The sequence below is a fragment of the Cajanus cajan genome, chromosome 5, assembly GCF_000230855.2.
Source record: "Cajanus cajan strain Asha chromosome 5, NIPB_CcT2T_4, whole genome shotgun sequence".
Lineage (NCBI taxonomy): Eukaryota > Viridiplantae > Streptophyta > Magnoliopsida > Fabales > Fabaceae > Cajanus > Cajanus cajan.
Genome location: NC_138521.1, coordinates 49,879,909 through 49,901,244, shown reverse-complemented (window position 1 = coordinate 49,901,244; position 21,336 = coordinate 49,879,909). Strand labels below are relative to the sequence as shown.

The 21,336-nt window shown below is 34.1% G+C and overlaps 3 pseudogenes across 1 annotated transcript; all 3 read left to right on the top strand.

Moving 5' to 3' along the window:
- Nucleotides 1-256: 256 nt before the first annotated feature.
- Nucleotides 257-4,978, top strand: LOC145958347 (putative receptor-like protein kinase At5g24010 pseudogene; annotated as a pseudogene). Its single transcript, XR_014434084.1, has 2 exons — nt 257-3,097; nt 4,552-4,978. The product of XR_014434084.1 is annotated as a putative receptor-like protein kinase At5g24010 pseudogene (transcript).
- Nucleotides 4,979-11,331: 6,353 nt separating this feature from the next.
- Nucleotides 11,332-14,046, top strand: LOC145958346 (putative receptor-like protein kinase At5g24010 pseudogene; annotated as a pseudogene).
- Nucleotides 14,047-17,489: 3,443 nt separating this feature from the next.
- Nucleotides 17,490-20,308, top strand: LOC145958345 (putative receptor-like protein kinase At5g24010 pseudogene; annotated as a pseudogene).
- The last annotated feature ends 1,028 nt before the right edge of the window (nt 20,309-21,336 follow it).

Below are 21,336 nucleotides of genomic sequence, written 5' to 3'. Positions count from 1 at the left end.
TGACATTTGTAATGTTACTAATTAGATTTGTCTTCTGGAATCTTAAACTTCCGTTTCTATTCCCGTCCAAGAGTGTTAGGACAAAATACATTCTTGTGGATCTCGTGAAAAATGTAATGCCTCTCGTGAGATATTTGGACTCTATTGTCTTGCCACTTGGCTGCATTATTAGCAGACTTGCCTCCAAGAGTGCAATATTTAATCATATTATCTCAATAATGAGTCTACAAGTATGCCCACTTCAGCAATTGGTTAAAGACGAAAATAATCAAAAATTTCAAACCAAGTATCTTAACGTGGGCAATACATTTCAATTTTCATTTTCATGGCTCAAAAATTAGTTCCGGTAGTTGAGAAATCAACTTTCAGAATAAAAACAAAAAAGAAAAAAGAAAAATCAAGAAATAAGGAGAAAAATCAAAGCCGACGACTTGACCTGTGCTGAAGTCTTCCCCTCATTCGAGTCCCGTGCTCATTGAAGTTCACAGACCCTATCTAGTTTCAAAGATGCAATAATCATAGCTGAAACTAAGCCCCGATCACCATTTTTCCATGGCGATTCTTCAATTCCATAGAATTCAACACTCTCTGTGTCTAGCACTTGTTTTTCTTCTTAAGTTCTCATCACTCCAGTTCCCCTCACTCGGGTACCAGTACAACGTCCCAGATAAGTATTTTATCAATTGTGGGTCAGACAGCAGTGTTACCGAAAGTGGGAAGGCTTACGTTGGTGAAACTGAATCAAACCTTAAAACCAATTTTAACAGCAGCAACACAGAAAGGAGTGAGTCACCGCCGCTTTCTCCTCTTTACCAAACAGCAAGGATTTTTCGAAAGGACTCTTGGTATGAGTTCAACATCGACCCAACTGGCACTTTCCTGGTACGCCTCCATTTCTACGCTTTCTCTTCCCCTAGTAATCTCTCCTCGGCCAGGTTCAACGTTTCGGTTCCTGCTTTCTGGTTGTTGCGAAATTTCAATGCTACAAATGGTACCAATAACAACTCTGCTTTAGTAAAAGAGTTTTTCATTCATATCACATCCCCCAGCTTCAGAATCACTTTCAGACCTTTGCCATCATCATTTGCGTTTGTCAATGCCATAGAACTCTTCCTACTCCCCCTCCATTTGATCGATGATCGAGTCTCGCGTTTCACTTATAGCGGCAATAACCAAGGCTTAGATGCATACAACAATTTATACTCTCGGGTGTTGGAGACCAAACACAGGCTCAATGTTGGTGGCCAAACTACCAAAGATAGCTTATTGAGAAAATGGATTCCAGATGATACTTATCTCGTTTATCCAGAAAACGCCAAGAATAGTTCCCCTTACCATGATATTAAGTACCGTGTAAGTGATGACTCAGGTGGTCCAAATGCAAATAATTTCACGGCGCCAATTGATGTGTACGGAACTGCTAAAGAGATCAATAATAATTCTGCTGGTGCCGGAGACGCTAAACTTTTAAACATAACATGGCGACTTCCGGTGGAGAAGAACATAGATCATCTCCTTCGGCTTCACTTCTGTGACTATTTCAGTTCACAAATTGATCTTGCATTCTTCAATGTGTCCATTTACGACATCAATGTTATGCCTGTAAATAATGACAAAAACGTGTCTAACGAGTTGCCTGCCCCTTATTATTATGATTTTGTGGTGCACTCTGATGACTCTGGATTTATGAGGGTCAGCGTAACACCTGATGCATCTGCTTACGTTCCTAATGCATTTTTAAACGGGCTAGAAATAATGAAAGTGATCGAGTCGTCAAATTCTGTTCCCCCTGACTTGGAATTCAATTCCAAGCATAACCGTCTTCCTGTGTTGCTGGGTTTAGTTCTTGGAGGTTTAGTCTTGGTTTTTGTTGTGATAGTATTTGGGTTTCGTGAAATCAAGAGGCAAAAGCCCGTTAATAATTCTGACTGGTTGCCAATTCTCGTTACTGCTGGAGGGAGTTCTCACAGCAGATTGACTGAGGGAACCATCCAAGGCCCTCCTCTTCCCAACATAAATCTTGGACTCAAAATTTCCTTGCTTGATCTTCAATTGGCAACAAAGAATTTCCACACAAGTCAGATAATTGGCAAGGGTGGTTTCGGTAACGTCTATAAGGGAGTTCTCAAGAATGGAATGATGGTGGCAGTGAAAAGAAGCCAGCCAGGGTCAGGTCAAGGCCTTCCAGAATTTCAGACAGAGATCATGGTTTTGTCTAAGATTCGTCACAAACACCTTGTTTCCTTAATTGGGTATTGTGATGAAAACTTTGAAATGATACTGGTTTATGAGTACATGGAAAAAGGGACACTCAGAGACCATTTGTACGATACAAACTTTCCAAGCTTGTCTTGGGAGCAGAGGCTTGACATTTGCATTGGAGCTGCAAAAGGTCTTCATTATCTTCACAAAGGAGTGGTTGGTGGAATCATTCACCGTGACGTAAAGTCCACAAACATATTGCTTGATGAGAACCATGTTGCTAAAGTTTCAGATTTTGGCCTTTCAAGAACAGGTCCTCTTGATCATGAATCACATGTCAGCACCAGTGTTAAAGGCACTTTGGGGTATCTTGATCCTGAGTATTTGAGGAAACAACAGCTGACAGAAAAATCTGATGTCTATTCATTTGGGGTAGTTCTTTTGGAAGTGTTATGTTCAAGACCAGTTATTGATTCATCGCTTCCAAGTGAACAGATAAACTTGGCTGAATGGGGAGTGCTTTGCCAAAACAAGGGGATACTACAAGGAATAGTTGATCCTTCCATCAAGGACCAAATAGATGAAAACTCACTCAGGAAATTCAGTGAAACAGTAGAAAAATGCTTGCAAGAAGATGGTTCTGATAGACCAACCATGAGAGATGTGTTGTGGGACTTGGAGTATGCGGTGCTGCTTCAGAGAGGTGTTTACGAGAATAGTTCTAGTAGTGCTGCTGCATCACTTCAATTGCCCAATAGTCTGTGTCTTCCTTCAGTCTCCACACTAAGTGAAGTGGATGACTATTTTAAGGTTTTAAGTTCCGGCAGCATAACATGATTGCGGCCTTTGTGATTTCTGGCGGGCGGCAGCTGATGCGCAAATTGCAGCGGCCACTGTGAGTAATAATTTTATGTTTGTATTAATTATATAAAAAAAAAAAATTACAATTCCCGTGATCGGTACTATTCATTCGTACGACCGACTTATTGGTAATTTTTTTTCTTCTTTATTTTTATCATTTTAAGATTTATAAATGTTGATTTTGGACATTGAAAATAATTTTTGTAAAATTAATAAATTCTTATTTTAATTTCTGTAAAATGCTTTTTTTCTAAAGTTATTATTTTTAATTTCTAACGGTTATTTTAAGATAAATAAATAAATTTATTTTAAGAATTTATAAAAATATTTAGAGATATCACTAATAATTAGCATAATATTTAAAATAATCTAAGTTTTTAATAAACATATAAGTAATTAAAAATATTTGATAATGAGTTTGTATGTTTAAATTTTTTTCTTCTAAAAGTGTTTCTTTTTAATAAAATAAGTACTTCTTTATTTTTTTTATGTGTTTGTTGAAACTTCTTTTATTTTATTTTTATTTTTTTATAAAATAATTAGTTTTTTTTTCCTTCTTTTTCTAAAAAAGAACTTCTATCTACTTCTTAAATAATTGCTTTTCACTTATTTTTAAACTTAAACATACATATTCAATAATGTGGACTAAAGATAATTTTTATAAATTTTAGCGGAATAAACAACAATAAAAAGTTTTATAGAGATCAAAATTAAAATTTGTTTATTTTGTAAGACTAAAGTTATATTTAAGTATATTATTATATATATATATATATATATATATCTTTTATTTATAATATTGTATAAAAAACTATAATATTTCCTTAATTTTGTTTCAATAAAAAATTATAATATTGAATGAATTATTTTTTATTTTAAAATCTTTATGTGTCAAATATGGCCAAATACCCTTATTGTAAGGCCAAATAGCTTTCTAATTGCCAAATACATTTTCAAAGGCGAAATACCCTTCTAAGAGATGAATAGTTTCCAATATTGAATACCTTCCTAGGAACAAATATTAGGGGCATTTTAATGATAACAAATATAAACGTTTTATATGAAGAAAAAATTTTAAGTCATAAGACGAATGCTCTTTATGAAACGAATACACTAAGATGATTTGTTATCTTGACATAAGTGTCTAATAGATGAAAGACTTCATCTGCAAGGCATTTACTTTATATTCATATAATTTATGATGTCTGATAACTAAATCAATCTTTATGTATATTATTCCTAAACAAAATGAAACAAAAATAACTTCCTCGATACTCACACTAACAAAAGAGAAGGAAGACTTGTTTTTCGTCAGAAAAAGTCAAGCAAATCTCGTGAATCATGAAAATCTTTAGAAAAAAAAGTTGTTTTGAATGACACGTGCATGACTCCACTCATTTGGTACCCAAAAGGTGATAAGTAGCTTCCTTAATCAAATAAAAAGTGACTATTTGGTGAAAATATTTAATGAGCATTTCTCTCCACAAGGAACGAAGATGAAGACAAATGAAGCAAGCCTGTTAGAGATGCTCAAGGATTTGCAACTGTCATCTTTATTGAAGCCCTATAAAAGGAAGTTTGAAATTCAGAAAGAGTAGAAGAGAGAAGCACATAGAAAGATCAATCATTGCAAAAATATATTCATTCATTCTATAAAAAGCTTTGTACTTAATTAGTTGCATCACGTCTTGATAGTAAGACGAAGCAACACTGTTAGCTTACCCAACTTTAACTCTGTGTTAGTACTTTGAACTTGAAGAGACTTGTTTGTAAAAGAATACTTGGTTGTTGAGCCTAGAAAGGCTTGTTTGTAAAAGAATACTTAGTTGTTTAGCTTAGAGAGACTTGTTTGTAAAAGAATATTGGTTGTTGAGCTTGAAGAGGCTTTTTTGTAAAAGAATACTTGGTTGTTGTTTCTTGAAAGGCTTGTTTGTAAAAGAATACTTGATTGTTAAAGCCTGGAGCGACTTCTTTATAAAGAATACTTGGTTGTTAAAGCCTGGAGAGGCTTTGTGTTGAAAGAATACTTGGGTAGTTGCTTGAAAAGGCAAGTCAAAGAACACTTAGGTTTGAGCCAAAAGTGGTTTGGTAAAAGAATATTTGTATCTTTGCATAAGATAGTGAAACTTGATATGGTTGGATCAAGAACTAGACATAGTCTAATGGTTGAGACGAACCAATATAACAATATTTTGCATTCAGTTTCTTATTATCTCTTGTCTGCACTTCTTCATAAAGTTACTACTTCATTATTTTTTGAAAAATGTGAGTTTTTGATTAACAATATTAAGCCCCCTTCTGTGTCTCTTTTTTCTCCTCAATTTAGTATCAAAGCTTAACTACCTTTGATAAGGTTGAAGATTTAATAATGCTAAAGGAAAAGATCCTACAATGGAAAGTAGTAAAGGTTAGTACCTACTTGAAGGAATTTCTCTTACAAGGCTTTCAACCTTTAATTGAGAAGACTATCAATATTGGAAGGACATAATGAAAATGTTCATCAAGTCCACTCAATATTAGCTTTGGAGAATCCTCACAAGATGTGATGTTGAAGTAAAGAAAGTTGAAAATGAGTATATCCAAGATGACTACAACACCCTGCAAGTTAATAACAATGCAAGATACATCTTGGCTTGCTCCTTATCTAGAACAAAATACAACAAAATTTGTAGCTACAAGATTGCTTGGGAAATGTGGTAAGTTATCAGGGTAACTCATGAGGGTGTTAAAGATGTTAGACTCAGATGAGATGCTACTCTTTAAAAGCACTATGAGTTGTTCTCGATGAAAGAGAATGAAACCACTGATGAAATGTTTGGACGGTTCCAAACAATTCTGAATGGGTTAAAATTCATAAGAATTGAGTTTTCCAAAGCTTAGAATAATCTCAAGATTTTGGATAATCTTCCAAAGATCTGGGAACCAAAGGTCATCACCATTTCAGAGGCGCATGATCTAAAGACTCCCACTCTTGATGAACCTTTAGGAGCCCTAAGAGTTCATGAAGTCCACTTGAACAATATAGATTATCTCAAGGCAAATGATTTTATTGCTCTGAAGACTGGTGAAACCAGCAAAAGGAGAGACAAAGACAAAACTTTGAAGGTAGAATCTAAGCACAACAACTCAAATAGAAGTTCTAAAAACTTGACAAATGATGAGATAGTTCTCATGTTTAAGGAGTTTAAGAACATGCTCAAGAAGAAAGAAAGACTAAGGAGTTTCCACAAAAAAAAAGACATGTACAAGAATCCTGTTCTGGAAGATAACAAATAAGTCATCTACTGTGAGTGCAAGAAACCCAAACATATGAAGGGTGAATTTCCTACACTCAGAAAGCGATGGACTAGCAAAAAGAAGGTCAACAAGAGTTTAATGGCCACTTAGGAGGATTTGGATAGTAGCAGTAGTAGCAGTCAGATGATGAGAAAGCCAACATCTATCTTGTGACAGATGTAAACAATATAGAATTGGAGGTAACTTCTGAATCTAATTCTTGTCCCTTTGATAGTTTTGATGAGGAGGAGATGTCTTATGGAACTCTTTTAGCAAACTCTCACATAATCTCTCTTGAGTATAAAAAAATTAAAGAAAAATGTAAAGTCTTACAAGAAGAAAATGAGAAACTCAAAAGAGATTTGTTAGACACTACTACAGAGATTTAAACTCTTAAACAAGAGATCACTAGCAATGTGCCACTTAAAGTTACAACATTACAAGCTAAAAATGTACAGCTTGGGAAAGATCTTGCAAAATTTTTAGACAAATCTTCTAAGATGAATATGCTTCTAAAGAATAGAAGACTTTCGTCTGACAAAATTGGTCTCGAGTTTGAATTTGAATATGAAACATCACACTTCAAACTTGAGACTATTCTCTATAATAATTTGTAGAAAAAATGTTCATCCACCCAACAAATGTAAACAAAAAATAGAGGAGTAAGTCTACGGTCAAGGGCACTAACAAAAGTGGACCCAAAAAAGATTTGGGTACTAAGATCTCAAATAATTCCTTTTACAGATATCCTTGGTGAGAAAAAAGAAAGGATTCACACTAGTATCTAGACAATGGCTGCTCACAACACATAATGGGAGAAAGGTCTATGTTCTCGGGCCTTCAACCACATGAAAGATTAGTTTCAGAGGTAGTGACAAAGGAAAGATTAAAGGTATATGTAAGATAGGTAAAAATTTTATGCCTACTATAAATGATGTTTTATATGTTGAAGGATTAAAGTATAACCTGCTTAACATAAGTCAACTTTATGATCAAAGTTATCAATGGTATCGCTAATAGTTGTGAATAATATTTGAGATGGTCACATAACCTTTTAATAAAAAAATATGCTTAAATATATTTTTAATTCCTCAAATTTAAGATAAATTTATTTTTGATCTCTCAAATTTAAAACTATTTTTTAGTCTAATAATTTTTAAAAATTTTGTTTTAGTCCCCCAAGTCACCAATAACATGTCTAAAAGTGACAAATTGAGATAATTATGTAGCATCAGTTGAGTTTAATGTGATATTTTCACTAACAGAGAAACTAGTACGTAGATTTTATGCAATAATGTTTGACAGATTCTTTAATAAAACTTGAGTATAAAGATTAAAATAAGATTTTTGAAAATTATAAGGAACAAAAAGACCAATTTTAAATTTGAGGGACTAAACACAAATTTACCTTACATTTAAGGGACTAAAAACATATTTAAGCAAAAACATTCAGTAGTTCACAATGATTAAATAATAATATAGACTAAGTATTCTTTCCTAGGATGAAATTCCTCTAAAGGTTGAATACTCTCTAAGCGTTGAATACAATTCTGATATCCGAATACTTTCTAAAGGTTGAATACTACTTATGTCAATTCACTGTGGGGCCGTAGAAAACTTTCATACAATCACTTGTATTAAGAATTATTAAGAATGGTAGACAATAAAAAGATCTCACCCAAGTAAAAGTTATCAGATGGAAGTTTCTTCAAGTTAAAATCCAAGTATAAAATCTTGGTCGAGAAAATCCCATCCTGAATGAAATTTTGTCTTCAAAATTCACCTGAAACAATCAAAATTTACCTAACGAAAATAACAAAGGTTATATACAACTTATACATAAGGGTGAGCATATGGGTCAAGGTCCGTAGATTGACTTGTTAGTCCTTTTGGAGGAAAGTGGAGGAAATATGCTCTTTTAGGGTTTTTGAGGAGGCTTCAATGAAAGATGATGATCTTCTTCTTTGGAGTATTAAGAAAGTGAAATGCAAGCCTAATGTGGAGAATGTTAAGGAGGCATTGGATGGCGATCATGTAATGCAAATGATAACAAATATGTCCTACATGAGTAAGCTATTGACGAATGGAGGGGTAGTCCTTTATTCTCCCTTTGATGAAAGATGTTTTGGGCAGTCGGATAAGGAGTTACCATCCCCTCCTATTTCTTTAAAAGATAAGGTTGAATTCCCTCAACTGATGAAGAATTTATAGGTTGGTGTAAACCTTGGAAGGGCTCATTAATGGAGATTATTTTTGGGAAAAATGTGTGGTTCAGACAGCTGGAGGCAAAACTCAATAAAGCACGAGCAAAGAAATGTGTTATTAAGATTATTGATGTTCCAAGATATTGTTCTTAGGTTTTGTTTACTTTTGATGAAGATTATAATCATGCTCTGATGGAAGGACCATGGATGGTTGTTGACCATTCTAATTTGGTCCAATGATTGAGACCTTGTTTCTTGGCCCATCCAGATGTGGTATATAAAGTTGCAATATGGATCAAGATTCTTGAGCTCCCTATTGAATTGTTTAATGATCAATTCCTTTAGAGGTTGGGATCTACACTAGGATTCATGCTGAAAATTGATAAGGTAACATTTATTTAGGCTTGTGGCAGGTTTGCCAGGATTTGTGTTGAGATGATCTTAGATAAACCTCCATTACCCAAAGTCATTGCCAAGGATTATTTGTTGAATGTATAGTACGAGGGACTACATTCAATATATTTTTCCTATAAGAGGTAAGGATAACGTGGATGGATTGAAGGTAGTTGTCCCTCAATAAAATATAGTTGACAAAAGCTTAATCTCTAGTCTTGACAAGTCTGGCAAGGGAGATGGTTATGATGAGGTGGGTGCTACGATGGTGTCTAATATGGTGGGTAACAGTGGAGCTAGTGATTTGGTGTTTGTTGGAGGTGTAACATGTAATTGATGAGAACAAGCCTCTTAGAGATGTGAATGTGGTTACAAATGTGGCTAATGATAAGAAGGTGGTCACAGATATGGTTAATGATAAGGATTTTGGGCCCTAGATGCTAGTCCGTCGCAAGTCCAAAAGATTCATACAGAAAAGGCATATCAAAGGACATGGAATTTTTTATGCATGTAGCTTTTTCATCACAATTATGTGGCATTATTACTATTGCAACAAATGTTTTAGGCTTATTTGGGGGGGTTCATACCATGTGCACATGAGGTGGTGTTTAATGCAAATGGGAAAGACGTGGGGCCTATGGATAGTGGGCCTAATAGAGTTAAAAAGACTCAAGGGGACCCATTAAAAAAATAAGGAAATAATCAATTAAGTCAATCTAATAACATGTTTGGGCCTTCTTTTGGGCTAAATCATTCTCCTCTAGATAACAATTCCACACCCAAAAATATTGGCAAGCCTAATAATCTTGATAAGGATAGTAGCGTTAGGGTCCAAATCACCAAGAGGAGATGTCGACAAGAGAAAATGTGGGGTTTTTGAAGGAGAAACAAGTAATAGGGGGAGGAATTGTGGTTGATTAAAATCCTCCAATGCATAGAGGAGGTGTTGGTAGTGACAAAGCATTCTCTTCTCGCAAAGTTCGCGTGCCCAAGCTCATCCTCTGGTCTTCAAGAGATGGGTAGGTCTTGTAAGTCGAGTAAAGAAGTTATTCCAAGGGGATCATCTTCTGTTCCTCCTTTGGGTGTCATTGAAGTGAATAAAAAAATGGACAATGATGATAAGCTTATTTTCACTAAGGAGTCTCCAGGCCAATTGAGGCCACTCTTCTACATTTGTCTTAATGAATATCATTTCTTGGATTTGTCGTGGTGTTTCCAATAAAAGTTATGTTCCTTTGGTTAAAGACATTATGTTAAAGTATGCATCTTCGCTAGTTTTTCTTATGGAAACCCATGCAATTGGGGCTACAACGACTAAGATTATTAGGAGGATTAGGTTGGATCACTGCTTTGTTGAAAAGGTTGTCAATCATTTATGAGGGATTTAATGTCTTTGTAACACTAGTGTGTGGAAGGTCAAGATTCTAGTTAGTTCCAGGTACCATGCCCAAATGAAGGTCAACTATAAAATGATAGTGTTTGGTTCCTTACAGTGGTGTATAATAGCCCTCTCTATCAACTTCATTAAGGATTCTTGGATGTTCTTCATGATCTTGCCTGTGGCATTTATGGGGCCTAGGCGATAATTGGAGATTTTAATTTTATTTTTAATCAACATGAATGAGTTGGTAGTTCTGATAACCCTTTCCTTTAAAGGAGTCTTTGGATTTCAGGAGATGATTAATGATTGAGAGCTTATTGATGTTGGATTCTAGGGTTACCTTTTTGCTTGGAGGAGAAGGAACTTAGAACAATGTTTGGATAGACTATTGATAAACATACAGTGGAGGATGAGGTTTGAGGAAGTGTTGATTTTTCATCTCCCTTTCTATAAATAGGATTATATGCTTTTATTGGTTAGATTAGGTTTTGTGGCAACTGAGATCGTAATGGGACGATAAAAATTAAGTTTAAAACAATGAAGTTGCCACCAATGTTTATTTTATGGAAAAACATTAGAAAAATCACCAAGTAGAAAATGGTTTACAAAAATCATATTTTTGAGTTCGGGGGTCGATTACATGTAAGGAAGATATTAGCACCTCACAACGTTCGTTCTAAAACGATTACCTTTAATTCATAAACAAATTATTTATAATTTATAACATATTTATCTCATCCTAGATTAATCAAAATTAACTATAACAATCAAATATATTTTATTTAACTACTACATTTATTTTATAAAAATCAAAATTATTATATAAAAAAGATAATAATAATAATAATAATAATAATAATAATAATAATAATAATAATAATAATATGGTTCGCAATTGGTTAAAGAAACAAATAATCAAAAGTTTCAAACCAAGCTTCTTAATGTCTTTTACCAAAAATAAAAAAGCTTCTTATTGTGATAACCAGTAAGACTAATTTTTATGGCTCTAATAGTTTCTGACATTTCTGTAGTTAGAATAAAAATAAGAACAAAAATCAAAGCTTACCACTTGACCTCCGGCTGAAGTCTTCCTCTCACTCAAGAATTATTTTTCCATGGCAACTATTCAGCTAACTAGAATTCAACACTCTCTGTGCACTCGATTTATTTTTCTTCTTCAGTTCTCATCATTGCAGTTCTCTTCTCTCGGCTACAACGTCCCAGATAAGTATTTTATCAATTGTGGGTCAGACAGTAATGTCACCGTAAGTGGGAAGGTTTACGTTGGTGAATCAAACCCTGTAGCCAGGTTTAGCAGAAGTCAGACAGAAAGCAGTGTGTCACAAGTGCCCTCTTCTCACTACCAAACCGCAAGGATTTTTCAAAGTGAGTCTTCGTATGAATTCGATATCGACACAAATGGCACCTACGTGGTACGTCTCCATTTCTTCCCTTTCTCTTCATCCAGTAATCTTTCCTTGGCCAGGTTCAACGTTTCGTTTCCCGGGTTCTGGTTTTTGCAAAATTTTGATGATGGCAACTCTGTTATAGTAAAAGAGTTTTTCATTCATATCACATCCCCCAGTTTCAGAATCACTTTCAGACCTCAGTTATCATTATTTGCGTTTGTGACTGCTATAGATTTCTTCGTACAACCCCTCCATTTGATCGATGATCAAGTCGCGCGTTTTACTTATAGTGGCAATAACCGAGGCTTAGATGCATACAGCGATTTATACTCTCGGGTGTTGGAGACCAAACACAGGCTTAATGTTGGTGGCAAAACTACCAAAGATAGCTTATTGAGAAAATGGATTCCAGATGATACTTATCTCGTTTATCCAGAAAACGCCAAGAATAGTTCCCCTTACCATGATATTAAGTACCGTGTAAGTGATGACTCCGCTGGTCCAAACGCAAATCCTTTTACGGCGCCAATGGATGTGTACGGAACTGCTAAAGAGATCAATAATAACTCTGCTGGTGCCGGAGACGCTAAACTTTTAAACATAACATGGCGACTTCCGGTGGAGAAGAACATAGATCATCTCCTTCGGCTTCACTTCTGTGACTATTTCAGTTCACAAATTGATCTTACATTCTTCAATGTGTCCATTTACGACATCAATGTTATGCCTGTAAATAATGACAAAAACGTGTCTAACGAGTTGCCTGCCCCTTATTATTATGATTTTGTGGTGCACTCTGATGACTCTGGATTTATGAGGGTCAGCGTAACACCTGATGCATCTGCTTACGTTCCTAATGCATTTTTAAACGGGATAGAAATAATGAAAATGATTGAATTACCAAATTCTGTTTCTATTCCTTCTGACATGGGCAAATCCGATTCCAAGCATAATCACCTTCCTGTGTTGCTGGGTTCAGTTCTTGGAGGCTTAGTCCTGTTTTTTGTAGTGGTTGTGGTACTTGTCTTTCTTTGGCGTCTTAAAATGAGGAAGCAAAAGCCCGTTGAGAATTTGGACTGGTTGCCAATGCCAGTTATTGCTGGAGGGAGTTCTCACGGCAGATTGACTGAGGGAACCGTCCAAGGCCCTCCTCTTCCCAACATAAACCTTGGACTCAAAATTCCATTGCTTGATCTTCAATTGGCAACAAAGAATTTCCACACAAGTCAGATAATTGGCAAGGGTGGTTTCGGCAACGTCTACAACGGAGTTCTCAAGAATGGCATGATTGTGGCAGTGAAAAGAAGCCAGCCAGGGTCAGGTCAAGGCCTTCCAGAATTTCAGACAGAGATCATGGTTTTGTCTAAGATTCGTCACAAACACCTTGTTTCCTTAATTGGGTATTGTGATGAAAGCTTTGAAATGATTCTGGTTTATGAGTACATGGAAAAAGGGACACTCAGAGACCATTTGTACAATACAAACTTTCCAAGCTTGTCTTGGGAGCAGAGGCTTGACATTTGCATTGGAGCTGCCAAAGGTCTTCATTATCTTCACAAAGGAGTGGTTGGTGGAATCATTCACCGTGACGTAAAGTCCACAAACATATTGCTTGATGAGAACCATGTTGCTAAAGTTTCAGATTTTGGCCTTTCAAGAACAGGTCCTCTTGATCATGAATCACATGTCAGCACCAGTGTTAAAGGCACTTTGGGGTATCTTGATCCTGAGTATTTGAGGAAGCAACAGCTGACAGAAAAATCTGATGTCTATTCATTTGGGGTAGTTCTTTTGGAAGTGTTATGTTCAAGACCAGTTATTGATTCATCGCTTCCAAGTGAACAGATAAACTTGGGTGAATGGGGAATGCTTTGCCAAAACAAGGGGATACTACAAGGAATAGTTGATCCTTCCATCAAGGACCAAATAGATGAAAACTCACTCAGGAAATTTAGTGAGACAGTAGAAAAATGTTTACAAGAAGTTGGTTCTGATAGGCCAACCATGGGAGATGTGTTGTGGGACTTGGAGTATGCGCTGCAGCTTCAGAGAGGTGTTCATGGTAATAGTTATAGTAGTGTTTCTGCATCACTTCAATTGCCCAATGTTCGGCGTCTTGCTTCATTCTCCACACCAAATGAAGTGGATGACTTGTCTAAGATTTTAAATTCCGGCAGCATAATGTGATTGTAGCTATAGTGGCAGCTGATACGCAAATTGAAGTAGCTGCCCTATGAAATAATGTTATGTTTTGTATTTACCATTGGAAAAAATATATATAATTATTATAATATTTTATTAATCTTTTATTTATAATATTGGATAGAAAACTACTCTATTTCCTTGGTTCTGTTTTGTAATTTCCTATGATATTGTATGAATTATTTTTTTATAAAGATTTTCATAATCTTTATGAATAATTTAAATTTAATTATAATTAAAATAATGTTATTTACACTATATAAGGGATACCTTCTTTTGTTTTCATATTTTTTAAACATTTATATTTCTTTATTATATATTATTTTTTTCTTATCATCATATCTCTTATGCGTAAAATAAAAAAATATCTATATTATATATATATAAAATATCTCCTTTCTGTATTCATATTTTTTTTTTAGACATTTATACACTTTTATTATATATTTTTTTCCTACCATTATATCTATTAAAGGTAAAATAGAAGAAAAAAACATGTAGAAAAAGATTAATTATTCATTCTATTAATAATAACTACCATCATATTTTGTAATCATCTTTAGTCTCCAATTCTGTTTTTCTAATTGTATATTATTTCACTTGATTTATATACTGTAATTTCTATTATTTTTATTTTTATTCTTATTATTTTTAAAGCAAAATACTTAAACACATAGATACATAAAATACCTAAATCCTATTAGTTATACATAAATTTCTTAAAATTTATTATTTGAACACATACAAGTATAACATTTAGAAAGAAGTGAAATAATAATATTATTGATAATTTTTAATAACAGACTAAATATATTTTTTATATAATAATAAACTAAATATATCATTTACATATTATGTGTGTAAGTGTGCGTAAAGAAAATATATCAAAAAGTTTCAATAAAGACTTTCCTTGTAAATTATCACTACATGAAATGTTACATATAATGACATACAAAAAGTGTCACTATAGATACAATATATGTAAGTATATATTTATTTGACATATAGTTACAAATAATTTTAGTGTTGATTTTGAATGAGATTTAACAACATATTTTGTGTGTTACTATAACTTATACTCCCACTTTTTAACAATATACCAACATATATCATATTTATTGAATGAGTAAAAATAATTTTTAATGACATGTATAGTATCAATATAGAGCGTGTGTCATTATATGATAATTTTCTTATAGTGTATAAGCTATATGAGACCTACGAGAACCCACCCATGACATGCGAGAAGATGGGAAAAAATGGCTTTGACTTCTTATGAGTAATTTCCTTCTAATCTTTGGAAATTTTTTTAATGTTATTCCATGTGTTGAAGGCTACATTTTGATACTTCAATTTGTTGTTTGCCTTCTCTTTGGTTTGGGATTGTGATACCCATTTTTGTGGTGTTTTTATCTTGCTACCTAATTGCATACACCTATTGTGTGATGTAGTGTTGATTTGGTGTCTCCTAGTGTGTTGCTAGGAAGACTTAATGCACCATTAAAATCTCTAATGAAAGTTTTTGTTGGAGTAAGTATTGTGACTTTTTTTTTTCTATATTTAGAGGAGTTTTCTTATTAAAAAATATGATGAATTTGATTTTTTTTATTGATATTGTATTGTGGAAAAATATTTTGTTGCGCCTATTTAGTGGAGATTTTTTCTTCATTAGAGATTTGTATCTTTGTTTTTCCTAAAAAAAGTGTTAAAAAAAAGAGGTTGTTTTGACTTGTGCATTTAATTAGGAGGAAAATCAAATGGCCAAATATGATTGAGTTAACTCTACAAAATATACACTTTGAAAGACTTATGAAAGAAATGTTATACAACAAAGATTTGTATAATCATATTGAGGGGATATTGCTTGACCGAGTGATAAATCTAAAAGTAAATTGAAGAAGAGAAATAGATAAGTAGTCACATTGATTATGTAGTAGTTGGATACAAGCGTATATCATTGTGTGGACACTAAAACAATTGCTCATAAATTGTTGAAGATATGTATATGAAATATGAAAAAGGTTAGCTGGGATGCTAGAAAATAATTAATGGTAAAAATAATAATATTTAATTACACTTTTTCACTTATCTTTTACATTCTCACGAATTTTGTGATTCAAATTTTAAAATTGTATGTTTTACTTCAAAACTTTGCACACTTTATCACTCTTTTAGTTGATTATTGATGTCATTAGTTAGTTTTTGACATAATACATTATTTACATGATATATTGATTGTTGACATGAATTATTGATGTGATATATACATGATGTCGTGACATAATGTACGTAACACATTAATGTTTAATGTATCACATCAATAATTAACATGTTACATCATCAATTAATTAACATAGCACGTCAATGGTTAATTAATGACATCAAGTAGTCAACTAATAATGCAACAAAATGTGTGAATTTTTAAAACTTGAGTGAAGAGTTCATCTTTAAGAATGGATGATCCACATGATACACTTAAGGATGACAATGGACCCCTATGAGATAAGTTGTAGGTTTCTTGCCCTTGTCCCGTTGATTAAAAATTTATCTTATACTTACCTCAAATCTAAGCAAATATTCATCAAGAAGATACTCATAAATTTTATAATTATTTTGTAGATATTTATAAATATTTGTGAATTTTTAGAAAATTAAAAAATATAAAAAATAATTTTAAACTTATATTTAATATTAAATATATTAAAATGTTAAAAATAAATGATTGATGTTAACTTTTAAACTTATATTAAACATTGATTTTGTTCAAATATTAAAATAAAAATAAAAATATAAGTTATAATTTAAAATACAAATAAAAGTCTTAATTTATAAAGATAAAATAAATGAAAAATATGATATTTAAAATTATTTACTTTATATATATATATATATATTTAAGTAATATTATTTAAGAGTTATTCTCATATATGAATTCAACCGTGCTTGTCCCGAAAGGATCTAAATAAACTGTACCCATTCAATGTTCACATCCATTTAAACTATCCGATTATTATCCTCCCCGAATTTTATCCATATATCCAACCCTGATATATGGTCACTGGGCTTATTGCTATGGAATTCCACAAGTTTGCACTGGCGTTTTCCATGGTGGCGACTTGACAATTTCGAAAAAAATGAAATCAAAATACTTATATTTGACCGACTTATTTATTATAATTCGACCTTTGAGACTAACTGACTAAGTGGCTGAGATACATACCAGGAATTATCGTTAAAAAATAATTTTTTTTTATGAAACTTATCATATTATTAAATATTTATATTATTTAGTTCAAAATACTAAGATTTATCTTAAATTGACTTTAAGAGAGACCAGGGCAGGGCCTGGAACTAGTTGCACGCGTCCAAGACCACCTTCATATAGTCATACCACAAATATCACTTTTTTTTTTTTTCTCTATATAATTAATACTCATCTTAATCGTGAGTAGGACTTTTCAATTTTAATTTTCATGGCTCTAAAAATCCGTAGTTGTCTAGTGATAAATCAACTTTCAGAATAAAACGAAAAAGAAAGAAAAAAAAAAGAAAAAAAAAAGAAAAAAAAAAGAAACAGGAAATGAAAAGAAAAATCAACGCTGACGAAGTCTTCCTCTTATTCGAGAGTCGAGTCCCCAGACACTAGTTTGGACGGTGCAACAATTATAGGAGAAGCTAATCCCAACACTATTTTTCCATGGCAATTCTTCAAATCCGTAGAATTCAACACTCTATCTACGCAGTACTTGTTTTTGTGCTTCAGTTTTCATCGCTGCAGTTCCCCTCGCACGGGTACAATGTCCCAGATAAGTACTTCATCAATTGTGGGTCAGATAGCAACGTTAGCGTAAATGGCGTGGTTTACGTTGGTGAATCAAACCCTATAGCCCGTCTTAGCAGAAGAAGCAAGACAGAAAGCAATGAGTCACATGTACCTTCTCCTCTATACCAAACAGCAAGAATTTTTCGAAGTGAGTCTTGGTACGAGTTCAACATCGGCACAAGTGGCACCTACCTGGTACGCCTCCATTTCTTCTCTTTCTCATCCCCGAGTAATCTTTACTCAGCCAGGTTCAACGTTTCGGTTCCTAGGTTCTGGTTGTTGCAAAATTTTGATGCCAGAAATGTTACTGATAACAACCATGCTCCGGTGAAAGAGTTTTTCATCAATATCACATCCCCCACCCCCAACTTCAGAATTACTTTCAGACCTCTGCCATCATCATTTGCGTTTGTCAATGCCATAGAACTCTTCCTACTCCCCCTCCATTTGATCGATGATGTAGTCGCGCGTTTTACTTATAGTGGCAATAACCGAGGCTTAGCTACTTTCAACGGTTTGTACTCTCGTGTGTTGGAAACCAAACTTAGGCTTAACGTTGGTGGCCAAATTGTTATCAACGATAACTTGCTAAGAAAATGGTCTCCAGATGATAGTTATCTCGTTTATCCAGAAAACGCCAAGGTTAGTTACCCTTTCTCAGGTCAAATTGAGTATCGTGTAGAAGATGACTCCGAAGGTCCAAATGCAAATAAATTTACGGCGCCAACTAATGTGTACGGAACTGCTAAAGAGATTAAAAACATCTCTGCTGGTGCCGGAGACGCTAAACTTTTAAACATAACATGGCGACTTCCGGTGGAGAAGAACATAGATCATCTCCTTCGGCTTCACTTCTGTGACTATTTCAGTTCACAAATTGATCTTACATTCTTCATTCTGTCCATTTACGACATCAATGTTATGCCGATAAATATTGACGGAAACGTGTATAGCGAGTTGCCTGCTCCTTATTATTATGATTTTGTGGTGCACTCTGATGACTCTGGATTTATGAGGGTCAGCGTAACACCTGTTGAATCTGCTAAAAAAGTTGGTGCGTTTTTAAACGGGTTAGAAATAATGGAAATCATTGAGGCATCAAATTCTGTTCCCCCTGACCCGGCAGAATCCGTTTCCAAGCATAAGCGTCTTCCTGTGGTGCTGGGTTCAGTTATTGGAGGTCTAATCATGGTTTTCGCTGGGGTAATTGGATTTCGTAAAATAAGGAAGCAAAAGCCCGTTGAGAATTCTGACTGGTTACCAATTCTCGCTACTACAGGAGGAAGTTCTCAATGTAGATTGACCGAGGGAACCAGCCAAGGCTCTACTCTTCCCAACATAAACCTTGGACTCAAAATTCCATTGCTCGATCTTCAATTGGCAACCAATAACTTCCACGCAAGTCAGATAATTGGCGAGGGTGGTTTCGGCATCGTCTACAAGGGGGTTCTCGAGAATGGTATGGTAGTGGCTGTCAAAAGAGGTGAACCCGGGTCGCTTCAAGGCCTTCCAGAATTTCAGGCAGAGATAATGGTTCTGTCCCAGATTCGTCACAGACACCTTGTTTCCTTAATTGGGTATTGTGACGACAGCTTTGAGATGATACTAGTTTATGAGTACCTGGAAAAAGGGACACTCAGAGAGCATTTGTTCAATAAAAACTTGCCAAGATTGTCTTGGAGGCATAGGCTTGAAATTTGCATTGGAGCTGCCAGTGGTCTTAATTACCTTCACAATGGACCAGCTAGGGGAATCATTCACCGTGATGTAAAGTCCACAAACATATTGCTTGATGAAAACCATGTAGCCAAAGTTGCTGACTTCGGCCTTTCAAGGACGGGTCCTCTTGATCATCAACATTATGTCACCACTGTTGTTAAAGGCTCTTTTGGGTATCTTGATCCTGAGTATTTCAGGTCGCAGCAGCTCACAGAAAAATCTGATGTTTATTCATTTGGGGTAGTTCTCTTGGAAGTGTTGTGCGCAAGAGCAGTCATTGATCCATCGCTTCCCACAGAGCAGATAAACTTAGCTGAATGGGGAATGCTTTGCAAAAACAAGGGGATACTCCAAGAGATTGTTGATCCTTCTATCAAGGGCCAAATAGATCAAAACTCGCTCAAGAAATTTAGTGAGACGGTAGAAAAATGCTTGCAAGAAGATGGTTCTGGTAGGCCAACCATGGGTGATGTGTTGTGGGACTTGGAGTATGCACTGCAGCTACAGAGAGGTGCAAATGGCATACATGGAGAAACGAATGAGGATAGTTCTAGTACTAGTAGTGCTTCTGCGTCACTTCAATTACCCAATGTTCGGTGTCTTCCTTCACTTTCTACGCTAAGTGAAGCTGATGACTCCATTATCAGGGGTTTTCTCCCAGTTCGAAATTGATGACGCCAAATAGAAGATTAAGATCTCCAATGCACAAGGACATAATTATTTCGTGCTGCCAAATGTTTCTCTGCTTAGCATATCCAGGTCACGTTTGAGCAATATTTTTGTAAAATCTTTTAAAAACTTATAATCACTTTCAGAGCTTAAAACCCATCTTTAATCACTTTTATTAAGTTCAAGTTTACGTTTGAGCAATATTTAGAGTTTTATGACTCCTAACATCACTTAATGAGGTGCCAAGAAAAATCGTTTAATGTCATGAATCTTCGAGAAATAACCGAAGTCTTCAACTTTTGTCCACTATAGGGATTCACACAAAATTTTATTTCATTAAAGCTGGAATATTTTCAATGTTTCATTAGACAAGAAAATTACCAACCAGAAAACCAAAATAGTAATACACAATGTGCAAATAAAAAATGATATTGTCACTGAAATTTCAGCACCAAATATTTGTCAACATTAAAAAAAATATATACTGTGCCACGTGGCAAGACCCAAAACCACAAAATGACATTTTTACTACGTAACTAACATATAAGCAAAATAAATTATATCCAACCATAAAAATCACTAAAAATTATTTAATCTCATGACCATATCAACACACCTTCAACATAGTGCACATATATACTTTTTTCATGAAACAACGGTAAAAAAAAAAAAAGGAACATTTTCGGGTGTATCTAATTATCTAAAATTATAAGCACACATAAAGGCATATGAAGGCAAAATGGGCTATAAAAATCACCAATGAATCATATTTGATCAAAACAACATAGAAGCATCACATTTTTATTGGTAAAGTATTTCGGTATAGAATTTAGGATAAAAGTAAGCTTGAGTGAAAATAGGATTCTCTTCATCTTGTATCAATAACAGTGTTATATTTTTTCTCATCATGATATATATTATTTTTTGTCTTAGTAATAATTTTGTTGTATATATTATTTTATAGATTAAAGGATATTAATCTGTTAGATTAGTAGATAGTAAATCGATAATAGATCGCTTGATATTAATATGATTAACCTAGATTGGTTAGTCATAGGCTTAGGAAGTTCCACAACTCTCCATTCCTAAGTATTATAATGTGAAGAGGATAAATAAATAGTTCTAAATACTTTAATATATAATCAGAACAACTAGCATCAAATTTTTTTTGAAAAACAAGTGCATAAAAACCAAAAC